The sequence below is a fragment of the Kogia breviceps genome, chromosome X (assembly GCF_026419965.1).
Source record: "Kogia breviceps isolate mKogBre1 chromosome X, mKogBre1 haplotype 1, whole genome shotgun sequence".
NCBI classification, from domain to species: Eukaryota; Metazoa; Chordata; class Mammalia; order Artiodactyla; family Physeteridae; genus Kogia; species Kogia breviceps.
The window spans coordinates 133,061,663-133,076,162 of NC_081330.1; the positions used below are offsets into that span (position 1 = coordinate 133,061,663).

The 14,500-nt window shown below is 45.0% G+C and overlaps 1 non-coding gene across 1 annotated transcript; it reads left to right on the forward strand.

Moving 5' to 3' along the window:
* Positions 1-3,604: 3,604 nt before the first annotated feature.
* LOC131749071 (small nucleolar RNA SNORA61) lies at positions 3,605-3,731 on the forward strand. Its single transcript, XR_009333184.1, has one exon. It is a non-coding gene; the product is annotated as a small nucleolar RNA SNORA61 (small nucleolar RNA).
* Positions 3,732-14,500: the final 10,769 nt, after the last annotated feature.

Sequence of the window (14,500 nt, forward strand, 5' to 3'; positions counted from 1 at the left end):
GTAACTGAGGCCAAGATAAAGTCAGAAGAGCAAAACAAAACAAAAACCAATTCCTAAACTACGCAACGCATTACCACGTTTCTCATTCTTTTTATTCTTTACTCATAGAGATCAGTACAGGCACAGGTCAAACCCACGACCGAGCCGTAATTCTGCCTTATTTATTTATTTATTGCCAGAAGGCTCCATGCTGGGGCTGAGAACTCAGTAAGCAACAAGCCTTTAAAATTCCTAGCACTTAACACATCAATCATTACTGATCATTTACAATGTAGCATTTTGCCCTTCTGTCTGTGTTTCGGAAGAGTCCCTTGACTTCCCAGACTGGATTTCATCCTTCTCTTAGCGGGATCCGCTTTGTTGGATACACAATTAGCAATCAAGGTCACTTCTTTTTCCTCTCTTTTTAAATTTAAGCCTGTTTCTATCAATACCTGGATGTTCTTTTTTTTAAATGTATTTTATTGAAGTATAGTTAATTTACTACATTGTGTTAAATTCTGCTGTACAACAAGGTGATTCAGTTATACATATGTATGCATTCTTTTTCATATTCTTTTCCATTCTGGTTTATTACAGATACTGAATATAGCGCCCTGTGCTCTACAGTAGGACCTTATTGTTTATCCATTTTATATATAGTAGTGAGTATCTGCTAATCCCAATCTCCCGTTCCATTCCTGCCCTGCCCCACCCCTTGGCAACCACAAGTCTGTTCTCTTTGCCTGTAAGTCGGTTTCTGTTTTGTAAGTTCATTTGTGTCCTATTTTAGATTCCACATAGAAGTGATATCATATGGTATTTGTTTTTCTCTGTCTGACTTACTTCACTCAATATGACCATCTCTAGGTCCATCCATGTTGCTGCAAATGGCATGATTTCGTTCTCTTTTATGGCTGAGAAATATTCCATTGTATATATGTACCACATCTTCTTTATCCATTCATCTGTCGATGTACACTTATCTACCTGGATATTCTTATTACATGATGTTTACATTTTTTACTAAAGAGTTGTATGTAGCAGGTAATCAAAAGCTGGGTGAAGACACACTATACTTCTTACTCCATCCTAAAATCTGGTGGCAAATGAGTCATTCAACATTTCTCTGCAGTGAATCATCCTTTCTGATCTTTGAGGGGGAAGTCACCTTGAATAACCCATAAAAGTCCAGTATCTCATTCCCCAAATTTTATTGGAAACAAAGCATAGAAAGGAGGGAACTCATTCTACATTACAAAAAAAAAAAAAAGAGTGATTTGGGGAAATTATCTTGCTCTTTGTCTTGTAGGACTCAGAGAATTTCATAAGGAACAGTTAAGATTATACAGGTGCACCTTTTTGTTATGGAGCTAAGGAAGCTGAACTCCAAAGAATCGAGTGATCCATCCCGCATCACACAACAAAGGATGTACACCAGAAAGTAGATAATTACGTTAAAGCTCAGTCTACCCTCCACCCTATCTCTCTGTAGCTGGAGTCTGACGCCATCGATCCGTAAGAAGACAGAGACTGCATAGGGCTTAATCAGTTACATCCTATTCTTTAATTCCTTCACGGATAACTTTCAAAGTCCCCCCCCATGTGAACTCATTGGTTTTAGTTACCCCTCCCTCCCCATCTTTCTTCTCCAATTTCCTTGGAGCAGAATAATGCAATCACCAGCAGGGAGGCAAGTGAGGGGATGCGGCCCCCCTGACTTTAATGGTGTCATTATGGTTAGGGCTCTACTACTACAATATATATGGTAGGCTATGTTCAGGGTCCAATCTTCCAGGTGAACTGGAGTCTACCATATATATAATAGTATATGCCCAAGCTCCTGTCCTGCAGGTGGAGTGGACTCTACCGTATATGTAATAGTATATGTCCAGCTCCTGTCCTACAAGTGACGTGGAGTCTACCATATACATAATTGTATATCCCTTCATTGTTTTCCTCTATGTTTCAGCAATCTTATTAAAAGGGGCATAGTCTTCACCTCTACATGTAAAATAAGGTGGCCTTTGGTAATTATTTAGTCAGGTTGATGGGTTAACATCCCCAAAGTGAAGATGCAGCCCATGGAGTGTTCCTTCTTACTGTTTCTGTATTTGATATCACCCTTGAGATTTTTAACAGTTAAATTATGAGAGCATTTCTTTCTAATAGAATAAGAACATTTTGCAATCTTTGTTGAATATGGCGTTTTCCCCAAATCTTAATTTTATTTTCTTAAGTCATTTATCTTCTTAATTTATTTACTTTAAATTTATTTATTTACTTCTGGCTGCGTTGGGTCTTCGTTTCTGCGCGAGGGCTTTCTCTAGTTGTGGCGAGCGGGGGCCACTCTTCATCGAGGTGCGCGGACCTCTCACTGTCGCGGAGCACAGGCTCCAGACACGCAGGCTCAGGAGTTGTGGCTCGCGGGCCTAGCTGCTCTGCGGCATATGGGATCTTCCCAGACCAGGGCTCGAACCCGTGTCCCCTGCTTTGGCAGGCAGATTCTTAACCACTGGATCACCAGGGAAGCCCCCTTCTTAGTTCATTTTTGAAGAACCAGTATTTCCCTCCCCACCTACCGTGATACAACATAAGTGAATGTTTAGAGCGCCAAGTGTTTTCAACTTTGAAGTTGGCACTGAAGTGTCTTTCATAAATTCCTTTGACCATATTTTTCCCCATTTATCCAAAACACACTTCGGAGAAAACCAAACATTACATCATTACGTGTTGGAGTTCCTTATTCAAACATGTTGAACAGTCACGGTTTGCCTGACCTCACGATGTCTGGGCTTTATCGGGTGCTGACAACAGGTAGATGGGTTTCAAACTCATCAGAACTGATTACATTAGTTGCAGCCCTTAAGCCTTCACGATGGTACAGAAAACATGAAGTCATAATTTGCGCCGTCTACTCAAGACCACTTCGCCCTACTTATTCCTTTTCAAGGGCCTCGATGTTTCGTGCTCGCAAATCCTATATATGGTGTTAAGAAAATCCACCAAAGGTGCAGAAAGAAAATATTAAAATATTAAAAATGACTTGTATCTGCACAGTAGTCTCTGGCTTTCTTCTCATTTAATTCCTTATGAGGAAGGTATAGTTACTATGGAAACGTGATTGACACTCAGGACCCCGGGAGGGCGTGGCCCACCCCTGGGGCTCTATTTTTATTCTTCCTCCTTATTCTGAAATATCTCTACTATTTTTTTGGTCTCAGGAAAGCATTTGACTGACAAGCCTAAAGATAAGCCAGTAAGTGATAAGTCTCTTTCTTCAAACCTAATTGTAATTTGAACTGACATTCTCTTTAATGACCAGTAAAGTTTTGAACATCAATCACACACACACGTACACACGTACACACACGCACCCCCCCCCCCCGCTAAATTCCACTGCAGCCCCTAATTCATCACTGTCAGTTTTTCATTTTATTCTCCCGTGAGCTCATTCACGTTTTCTTCTCCCCCATTTTCTGGGTCCGATCTCCGGCAGCATCGGCCGTATAATCTGCATACATTGGCCAGCTGTAAACACATGTACAAACTGGGTGCATTTCTCTTTAATTCTCTCACCTCTGCTCCTGTTTCTCCTCACTTTATTCCTTAAAATCCACCCCAGATCCTCCGGTTCCCTTTCCCATCAGGTCTGAACCCTGGTCTTGGTGGTCGTAAGAGGAGGAATAGTAGTACTGAAGCTGTGCTCATGGTGTCTGCTTATATAGCATATGGGCTAGTTTCAAACAACGTTGAATTCTCTTGGAACTCGTTGCCTCCTCCCCTGTAAAATGGGATAATGTTAGGCTTAAAGGGAGGCTGTATGTGAAACTGGGCAGTTGGTATAGTGATTACTGACTAATATTTCTTTATTTGGGGGGGATTTATCCATAGCTTTCTTGCCTCCTGATCGAGTGTTCTTTTTTTCCCCTCCTAAGATCTCTTACCAGTAAAGCTGTCTTGTGATTGTGGATCTGCAGAGTTGGGAGAGAAACACTGCAGGAAGAGGCAAATGAAGAGACAAGGGGCTCTTTTAGGTGGAAACACCTTTTTTTTCGTTCTGGTGCTGGTACCTGGCATACCAGTGACCAATAAAAGATTCCTGGATGTTAAAAAAAAAAAAAAAAATCCACCCCAGCCTCTCCCAAGTTCACACTGCAGGTCTTTGTTCTGAGAGTAACCTGACACTGCTGTTCACAAAAACACCCCGCCTTTGGAGCCTATAGAAGAAGAAAAACACACACCATCCTGACCCACGGTTTTCACCAAAAGCACTGAAATAATTCGAACGAGGTCAGCATTTTAAAATTCAATTAGTGCACTGCCTCTTGGTGAAAAACCAAAGAATCGTCTATTTTGAAGCAAACTGAGGCCATGCTTTCTCTTTTTCTGTTTTCTTTTCTAGTTGACGAGATGGTTTGCATTAACAATGATACTTGCTGAGAAAATTCCGGTCTTTGGGGAGGTTCCCCCAAATGACAGTGCAATCTTCGGGAAGGAGTAAGGAGTCAGTCCACAGGGCACGGCACCAGGATCATTTTTTTAGTTTCCTCTCCCGCATCTCAGAGACAACATGTCTGAAGGTGCCCAAGAGACACAACCACCGTGTCCCCCCCAGAGAGATTCGGACAACCCCCCGGGGACCCGCTCGCTAGCGAACTTGAAGACGGAGCCAGGACAATCATCACCGTCCCAGCTGAGTTTTCTCTAGCACAGAAGATGGAAGGGATGTCAGACAATGATTCAACACGTAACAGGAGGCTTTTCCTCAAAATCCCCTGAGCTCAAACACGGGGGTGCCCGTCATTCGCAACAAATGATTCCCAGATCGTGACCGCTGAGGCACTGAATAGACAAATGGACCAAGGCCTGACCATCTACGAAAACAGAGCTCTGACGCCCAACCAGCAGCCACCTGCCCCGAACACCCAGCAAGCTGTGTAGCAATGAGCCCCAAAGGGCCGGGGCTCGGCCAGTAACTGCCACTGCCCCTAATCTGTGCCCTGATGGCCAGCTTAGGAGCAACCAGCGCAAGCGTATAGGCACACCCCTCGCCAGTCACATAGGACGACGCCCCACTTCTAGTAGGCTGCTTGCCAACAGCTCCACCCTCCTTCAGGGCACACGGGATCCTGCAGCCACTAATCTTTCCCGCTCCTCTGCCTGCCTTCGAGTCTCCGCTGAACGCAGGTGATGGTGGCCAGCCCCCTTGCTGCAGCAAGCTCTCAGTAAACACACGTGGCTCGGGCTTCCCTGGTGGCGCCGTGGTCGAGAGTCTGCCCGCCGATGCAGGGGACGCGGGTTCGAGCCCAGGTCCGGGAGGATCCCACGTGCCGCGGAGCGGCTGGGCCCGTGAGCCACAACTACTGAGCCTGCGCGTCCGGAGCCCGTGTTCTGCAACAAGAGAGGCCGCGACGGTGAGAGGCCCGTGCACCGCGATGAAAAGTGGCCCCCGCTCGCCGCAACTGGAGAAAGCCCTCGCGCAGAAACGAAGACCCAACACAGCCAAAATAAATAAATGAATGAATAAACTCCTACCCCCAACATCTTCTTTTTTAAAAAAAAAAACAAACAGACAAATGTGGCTTGTTCTACTGTGGGTGGTGTTCATTTCTTCCATCACCATCATCTCTGCATCCCTCATTACCTGCCCTCTGAGGCCTGCCTTTAGCTCCCCACGATGTCCGTTCTCTCCTGGCTCTGAGCCGTGGCACCTGACACTCACCCCTTGCACCCTCCAGGTAGCCCTCATCCCCAGGGATCCCCCCCAGGGGCTGAGGCACCAGGAAGCCTCCTCTGATCCCTGTATCCCCACACCTGGGCCGTGTCCCGGTCACCTGTGCTAAGGTAATCTGTACCAGCGGCCATCAGCCCTGTTCATATGTCTGTCGGCCCACCCCCAGAGAGAAGCCCAGGAAGGTCAAGGAATCCACCCTGGTCCCCTCTGTACCAAGCGCACCATCTGGCGCATCTCGGCCACCCAAGAAAGCGTTTGTTGATGAACTAAGGTGCCCATCCTGAAGTCTCCTCTCTGGCCACCCAAACGATTGTGATGCCATCAACATGTCCACCGTGGAGTCTGCACAAACTTGGAGAGGCTACGTATTCTCCACAGCCCTTCTGTTTACCCGGCCAGGTAAAGAGGGCTGCTGTGCAGATGAGAGTTGAATCTTGTTTCCCCGCCGAAAAGCTCGCAGCCTGGCGTACGGGATGGGAGGGTGGGGGCCAGCTTGCCCATATGCCTCTAAGTCAGGGGGGCATATGCTCACTTAGCTGGAAGTGGAGCTGAGTGATTTGTTTTCTTACATCCGAAAGAGGAATTTCATAGCTATATATCATGTAGGGGTGTAAGATTTGCGGCCCCAAAATGCACCTCTTTGGCTGGATAAGGAGGATTAATGGTGGTTGACAACTGCTAAGAAACAGAAGGCTCACGAAGTCTTTCTTTTACCTGCAGCCCCAACTTAACTCCCTAGAAAATTTAGATAAACGTCTGTTCCCAGAACAGAGCATCGCCAGATGTTTCTGCAAAGAATACGGACCAGGCATGTAGCGGGATGGAAACTCAGCAGGGCCCAGAGATCAGAGTCCTCTCTGTGTCCCCCTGTCTTTGCAGGCCCAGCAAACACTTGTTTACACACACTTGCTTCTCCGTCTCCAGGGGAACGGCCTTCCTCCCCTCTGGGGTCCCAGATCACTACCCCAACAGGCTCTTTTGTCTTTCGCTCAGGATGGTATTTAAGGGGAAGGGTTCAGTCACTTTGGTGAGTGACTCAGTTTTCCCGGGTCTCTCCCATGTGTACATGTGATTAAACGTGTGATTTTCTCCTGGTCATCTGTCTCATGTTAATTTAATTTAGACCAGCCAGAAGAGCCTGGAAGGGTACAGGAAAGTTTCTTCCTCCCTGGCAGTTGCAAGCTGATGTATCACACATACAAAAGCACACATAATCATTTCATCATTTTTAGAAAGGTCTCACAATAGATTCCTGCCTGTTTTCGTGAGACTTATTCGAACACCAAGGCGCTCTTAGGGCATATTCATAAAATAGCAGCACACAGCATAGAAGAGAAAGAGGCTTTTTCCAAATATTACATCTCCATTTTCTCTCTTTTCTCCCTCCATTTTAGATAAACAGGTTAAAAATGCTTATGGCAAAAAGCAAAACATAGTTAAATACACGTGTATGTAGAAAGATTAAAAACAAGGGAAGGCCTCCTCTCCTCTTTCCCATCCCTAGAACCTCAGTTATCATTTAACATATAATTTTACACTTGTAAGGATTTAGTAAATTAATTGAAATCTTTTTTTTAGCATAAAGTGCATTCCATGACAGGTACTCTTTGCAACTTGCTTTTCACAGTATTTTCAATTTATCATGTAAACGCATGCCCGGTCCTTTTCACTGGCTGTATAATATTCTACTGAATATATTTATTGTCATTGATTTGTCACATCTCCCACTGATAAATATTTACATTGCTTCCCTTTATTACAATGCTATACACAACATCACAGTAAACATGATTGCACCTACAATTTAAAATATCTCCTTACATTGCATTCCTAGAGTGTGATTTGCTTTGTCCAAGAGTCTGTACAATTCACGAAGTTGCTTTTACTTTGTCTACCAGGTGATACCAATTTATACCACGGTGAGTTCCTGAAACGGCCTTCTTTTTCATGGGCATGGGTGAAACAAGGATGAGAAGAACATCTGCAGAATTCTCAGAAGACGTGGTTCTCAGCCTTGAGTGAGTCACTAAAATTGCTGTGAATCTCTGCTTTTCCAGCTTCCGCAGGTATGTTGTAAACATACAGATAAATCTCTACAAATTCATTGAACCATATATTTTACAACCTGGAGTCTTTGAGTCTCATCAAAGGTTGACCTTCCTAGGACTTTGGGTTTGATTTGGAGCTTGGTAACTCAAGGTTGCCCTTAAAGTTCTCTCAAAGCTGTAAAAACCTGTTCTAGGAACCAGAAATCCAGTATTTTACGAGCAGGTATCAGTTACTTCCTCAAACGTGAAAAAGAAAAGATCGTTGGCTGTGACTGTGCATTTCCACAGGAGATGCACATTTATGGCTTTCCACGGATTTCTGGCCAAAGGTAAACAGAGACCCGGAAGAACTGCCCCATATACATGACTTAACCGCCTCTTTCTTTACTAAAGGGCTTCTCCTGGTTCGGGAGGACGCCCACACCCTTTCTCTCCGGGTGTGCGTCTCTGCCCTGCTTCTGTCTTAACTAAGCACGCAAACCGTTTCTGTGTGTGCTCTTCCACGTGTTGTGCTATGTCCCTAATCATAAACTTTGTACCTGTCTTTACAGTTTTACCTCCGTGAGAAATGCATTTTTCACTGGGGGCAAGAGCCAGGGGGTGCGGTGTCTAGCATTCCTGGTTTTCATCCAGGCTTCCCAGGTTCAGCTCCTGGGCGGGGAATTCAGATCTCAATCTCACTCCACGCCACCGCTCCCTGCTGCCTCTCCGGGATCACTGCTGTGGTCTTTCTGGGGGAAAGGGGTCGCTCATGATGCTTGGGGTTTGGGGTCAGGGGCCTTTGTCTTCCATCCCTGACAGCTGGCCTCAGTCTAACAGAGATGCTTGGGAAGCCTTGAACTTCTGGATGCCATCCCTCCTGGGAAACCCTGGGCTCCTTGTATAAATGCATCCACACCCTCCACTGGGCTTCCATGGGGTGGAGGGAGATTTGGGTCAGCTCCACCATGTGCATGGCCCCAAATGGGAAGTATACTAGATTTACAAGGTTGTGTTACTTTCAGGTGTACAGCAAAATGATTCAGTTACATGTATACGTATATACACATCCTGTTTCAAATTCTTTTCCCTTACAGGTTATCACAAAATACTGAGTAGACTTCCCTGCGCTATGTGTACAGTAGGTATAGCACAGGGAACTCTACTCAGTATTTTATCATGGAAAAGAATCTGAAGAAGAATATATATGTTTATCTATTTTATTTAGAGTAATGTGTATCTGCTAATCCCAGACTCCCAAATGTATCCCTCCTACCTTCTTTTCCCTTTGGTAACCATAAGTTTGTTATTATGTCTGGGAGTCTGCTTCTGTTTTGTAAATAAGTTCATTTCTTTAGATTCCACATATTAGTGAAATCATATGATATTTATCTTTCTCGGTCTGACTCACTTCACTTAGTATGATCATCTCTAGGTCCATCGTCTTTTTCATGGCCGAGTAATATTCCATCGTGTACCTGTACCACACCTTCTTTATCCAGTCATCTGTCGACGGACACTTAGGTTGCTTCCATGTCTTGGTTATTGTAAATAGTGCTGTTATGAACCCTGGGGTGCATGTATTTTTTCGAATTAGACTTTTTGTCTTTTCCAGATATACGCCCAGGAGTGGGATTGCTGGATCATATGGTAGCTCTATTTTTAGTTTTTGGAGAAAGCTCTATACTGTTTCCCACAGTGGCTGCGGAAATTTACATTCCATACACTCTCTAATTTTAATTTTGATACTTGTATACATTCTGAGTCTACAAGGAGTCCTTTCTGAATGCCTTCCACCCTCTTCCCTCTCCTCAACGGTCCTCAGAGCTCTGGTTCTCAAGAGGGGTGGCATGAGGTCCCCCTGAGGAAGATCTGGAAATCTGGGGGAGCCTCTTGCTGTTTTCAGAATGATTTAGTACCTGACTGTCATCTGCGGGGAGTGTCCTTCAGACAAGGTACAGCAGGATGAGGAACCACCCACCGCTTACCGCACGACGGCTAGGTGTTGCATCAGATGCTTCTGTAGAAAACCCTTTCAGAACGATCGGAGAGTAGGACCCCACTCGGGTTTACACGTGAAGCAAATTCTCATACAAATAGAGGAGGATTTACTGAGAACATATGTGAGGTTCATGAGTAATAAAAGAGTCAAAGAGGAAAGGTCACGTTAAAAATTGTTGACAGGAGGGACAGAGGGTTGCCAATATTTAAAACTCTTGAAGTTACTTAAAGGCGATAAAATATTTTTGCCCCCCGTAATCATCCGGGCAACAGATGGACCGTTAGCCAGCTTTCAGAAACTTCTGCTGGGCATGTGAGCAGCCGATGGCCCGATTCAAATGGACTGGACACGACGGCCCAAAAATCTTAGGAAAAGACTACAAATGAAGGAGTGTGCTTATCACCGTTAGTGATGAAGTTAAGAGAGTTCTGATGGAGGAGAGATTCTTCTACACCACGGAACAAGAAAGCAATTTCATTTAGAGAAATTTCATTTAGAGAAAATGAAATTGTTTTCAGACATTTTGTTCGCTATTTGGCATGTGTGTATAAATCTTGATTCAGTTAAATAGTGTTAATGTTACGGGGATTATCATAGCGTTTATCATCATACTTACATTATTTATAAATAATCTTTCTGGATACTTCTGTCTTTACAAGAGTTAGATGCAGATAGGCTCAAAAAAAAAAGAAAAAACTTGACAGAAGTAAATTTCTCTCTTTTGGATGTTTAAAAACGTGTTGGATGTCAGTCTTCATGGATTATTTGACAACATCATGTTGATTGCACTCAAAGATCAATTAGATCCGACCACCGTACTGGGTAATGAATCCACCTGCAGTCAATACAAAACATTAGCCGTATTTACTTTAGGATGAGCTAACAGCCTTAACAATAACTTTGAAGGGCTTCCCTGGTGGTGCAGTGGTTGAGTCCGCCTGCCGATGCAGGGGACGCGGGTTCGTGCCCCGGTCCGGGAGGATCCCACGTGCCGCGGAGCGGCTGGGCCTGTGAGCCGTGGCCGCTGGGCCTGCGCGTCCGGAGCCTGTGCTCCGCAACGGGAGAGGCCACAGCAGTGAGAGGCCCGGGTACCGCAAAAAACAAACGAACAAACAAACAAAACCTTGGAAACCAAAGCACAATCGAATCCATCTAATCAGAAAGGTTCTGAGACAAGTTGAGACTTCTTTCCCCGCTTTGGAGAGGCGCTGCCCCGTTTGCATAGCTCAGCATTTGGCAGTGCGCCAGTGATGGAATCTGAGAGCCCAAGAGCAGACTTCTTTTGTTTTGGGGAAAAACCAGGGCGGACATCACGGATGCACGTTGACACGTTTATTTTCCGCAAACCCCCGGGCGCAAGAGTGTGGGGCTGCAAGGCGGGGGGAGGGGGCGGCTGGTTCCTGCTGATCTTGGCATCCCTGCTTTCACGATCAAGACACGGGAACCCACCTGGATTCTACACGTAGAACCATGACCACTTCCGGGGTGAAAACAGCCTCTGCTTTATTTTACATCTCTTCACCATCTGTGCTTTTTCTTGGCCGCCTGTGGCTATTTCTGTCTGATGTTCCTTTCGACTATCCTACACAAATATTTGTCATCTGTATTTATTTTCCTTGATTATATGTGTGTGTCCACCCTCCAGCTGTTTGTTTCATGTGTGCACCATCTTATATAAATGGCTTTTCCCCTTGCGATGTCTCTGAAACTCAGATATATTCAGTGGGAGCTAACCCAAGCACGTGGTTACTTTAACATAAGCTTGGTGAAATCGCACGCCCAAGCATTTACACGGAGGGACGTACAAATGATAACAGAGCTCATTCACCTTTAATTCTCCTTTATTGTATGTAGACATTGCATTTCCTTCTTTATTTGCATGCAATGACGTTATAGGGACTTCATCTGAAGGGCCGGAAGGGACTTGCAAGCTACTAATTACGAGAAGGGGCCCCAGAGAACTGAAGGGAAGGGCATGTGAAGAAAGAGGAAACTCTGGGATTCCCATACAAATTCACACGCTCAGGACAGACCCAATGAGTGTCCCCCAGAGCCGCTCAGAAATTTCTGAATCGCTCTCTTGTTTACTTTAGGCAGGATATGACAAGACCCATAACCTTTTTGTGTTTTATTTGACTGCCCAAAACTGTACGGTAGGGTAAAATCCACATACAATGTCCAAGAGAGAGGAAAGACTTCTTTCCAATTATGCTACCAAATGAAAATTTAAGACTTCTCCCGTGTGTGCACAGAACCAGGCAGAACGTTTTGCTTATTAAATTAGGCCCTGCCTCCTTTGATTTTTCTAATAGCTCTGTCTGCACAAGGCATTTGTGCAAAATTCTTTTGGTCTTCCCCACTTGTACGTAGGAAATGCAATCAAGCAGAAGAGCGGAGGTAATAAAACATGAATTGTATACTCAGGTAGCCTTGTTCTTATTTCCTAAATAAGACCCCTCACCTTAGGACATTTAACTTCTATGAAATCTCAGCTCCGAGGAGATTTTAAGGTGTCTCAGAACACACGATTGGCTAGGGATAGAGTGGGTGTAAGGTCACGGACCCTAAAAGTCAACAGCAGACTCTGGGGTCTCCTTAAGCAGCGATGGAGTGAATGACAAAGCAGTTGCAATTCGGGGCCCTCCCTCCCTCATATCCTGCCTGAACTTGGAATCTCTGAGCTACGCTGATGTTTAGACCCAATTCACGAGGATGTTGGAATAATTAAATGAGGTAATGTCAATAAAATGTCCGGCACATGGCGGCGGTTCAAGCATTGCCTTGATCAAAGAAAGAAACGTTTCCTTTCCAAGAAAAGAATTTGGTACATTACTTCAAAAATTGACTATCAGCCATGTAGTGCAGGATTCCAACTCTGTGACATTCTGGAAAAGGCAAAGCTATGCATACAGTAAAATTATCGGTGGTTGCCAGAGGTTAAGAAGGGAAGAGGGCTGGATAGGTGGACCACAGGGGACTTTTAGGGCAGTGAAAATACTCTGATACTGTAATGTCATTACACATCTGTCCAAACCCATAGAATGTACCACACCAAGAGTGAAGCTTAAGGTAAACTACGGCCTCTGGGTGATGGTGCCGTGTCCATGGAGGTTCATCACTCATAAAGAATGTAGCGTCTGGTGGGGATGTTGATAGTGGGGGAGATCGTGCGTGGGTGCTGGGGCGTAAGGGATGTAGGGGGAATCCCTGTATCTTCTACTCAATTTTTAAAAAATTTTTGGTCACACTGCACGCGGCATGTGGGATCTTACTTCCCCGACCAGGGCTCGAACCCGTGCCCCCCTGCATTGGAAGACGGAGTCTTAACCACTGGACCTCCAGGGAAGGGCCTTTTCTGCTCAATTTTTCTGTGGACATAAAACCTCTCTAAGAAGTAAAGTCTACTCGCAATAATAATAATACAGTTTATTATCTGTGAAAACTTTGACGTATATTGGAAAACGTGCTGTACCCGATGCCAAGCAAGGGGCAGGACTCACACCACTCATTTTGCACATTTGTCGATTCATTTGACAAACTCGACCTAGGTGCTTATTATGGGATACGAGCTCTGCGTGCAAGGCATACAAGACAGAAAGCCCGAAGGACCTACCCTATAACACAGGGAACTCTGCTCAGTGCTAAGTCACAACCTAAAGGGGAAAGGAATTTGAAACAGCATCTAGATGCATGTATCTGTATAACGGAATCACTTTGCTGTACCCCTGAAACTAACACAGCTTTGTAAATCAACTACACTCCAGTATAAAATAGAAGGTTAAGAAAGTCCTCCGTGTTTTCCTACGTCTATGTGTCGAACAAACTCTAAATACAATCACATATAGTTTTAAAAACGGCCTAACTGTTTGCCTGTATGCCGTTTTTTTCCCCTCACCGTAACTGGTTCGATGACGCAATTCTGCTTCACCAGAAGCGCTTTCTGTGTTCAACGGGCTTAGTATATCCAAATGTGTTCACTTCAACCTGATTGACTTGCGAATGAATTATGCTGCTAAATACTGTGTCCGTTACTTATGGGATCTCCTGTGCATTTCCCTGTGGGTCCCTGTGAGGCATACAGAACAGGGGCCCATGCAGAGCTGAGCCAGGGGGACCGCCTGGCCGAGGGCTGAGGTCGCGCAGGGCAGAGGTGCAGCCAGGACAGTTGCTGCGGTAGCTGAAACCCAATCCTATTGTCCTCGGGTCCACCGTAAGGCAGCTTCTGCACTTACTTTTCTGGTCCCATCGTAACTGCTGTTATTCCCGGTGTAAATATGCAGCTCACTGCGGAGAACGGCCAGGTGTGAGGGCTCTGGGTGTGAAAAGTCGGAGGCTACCCCTTGTGCCAGCAAGATGCAGCGGTATGTGGAAAGTTTAGGTTCAGTATACTTATTCTGTCCTTTATCTTGTTGGCCAGACGTTTTGTGTTATCTATTTCTATCTATCTATCCATCATCTAGTATCATTATTTGTCATTTGTCATCTACCTATTATCCGTGTTCTAGCTACCTATCATCCATCTATCTACCTACCTACCTGTCATCTCTCTGTCTCCTATTTATCTACTCACCCATCCATTCTATGTCTATCCCTATCTCTATCTATCGCCCTCTATCTATCTCTCATCTAACTATTTATCTGTAGAAATTCATCACATTTCCAAGTGACCACATGGACATAAACATGAAAAATCGAACAGCCACTGCGTTTCCAAGAGAATGTGCTGTGTAGGCTGCTTCTGCAAAGAGTTCACAT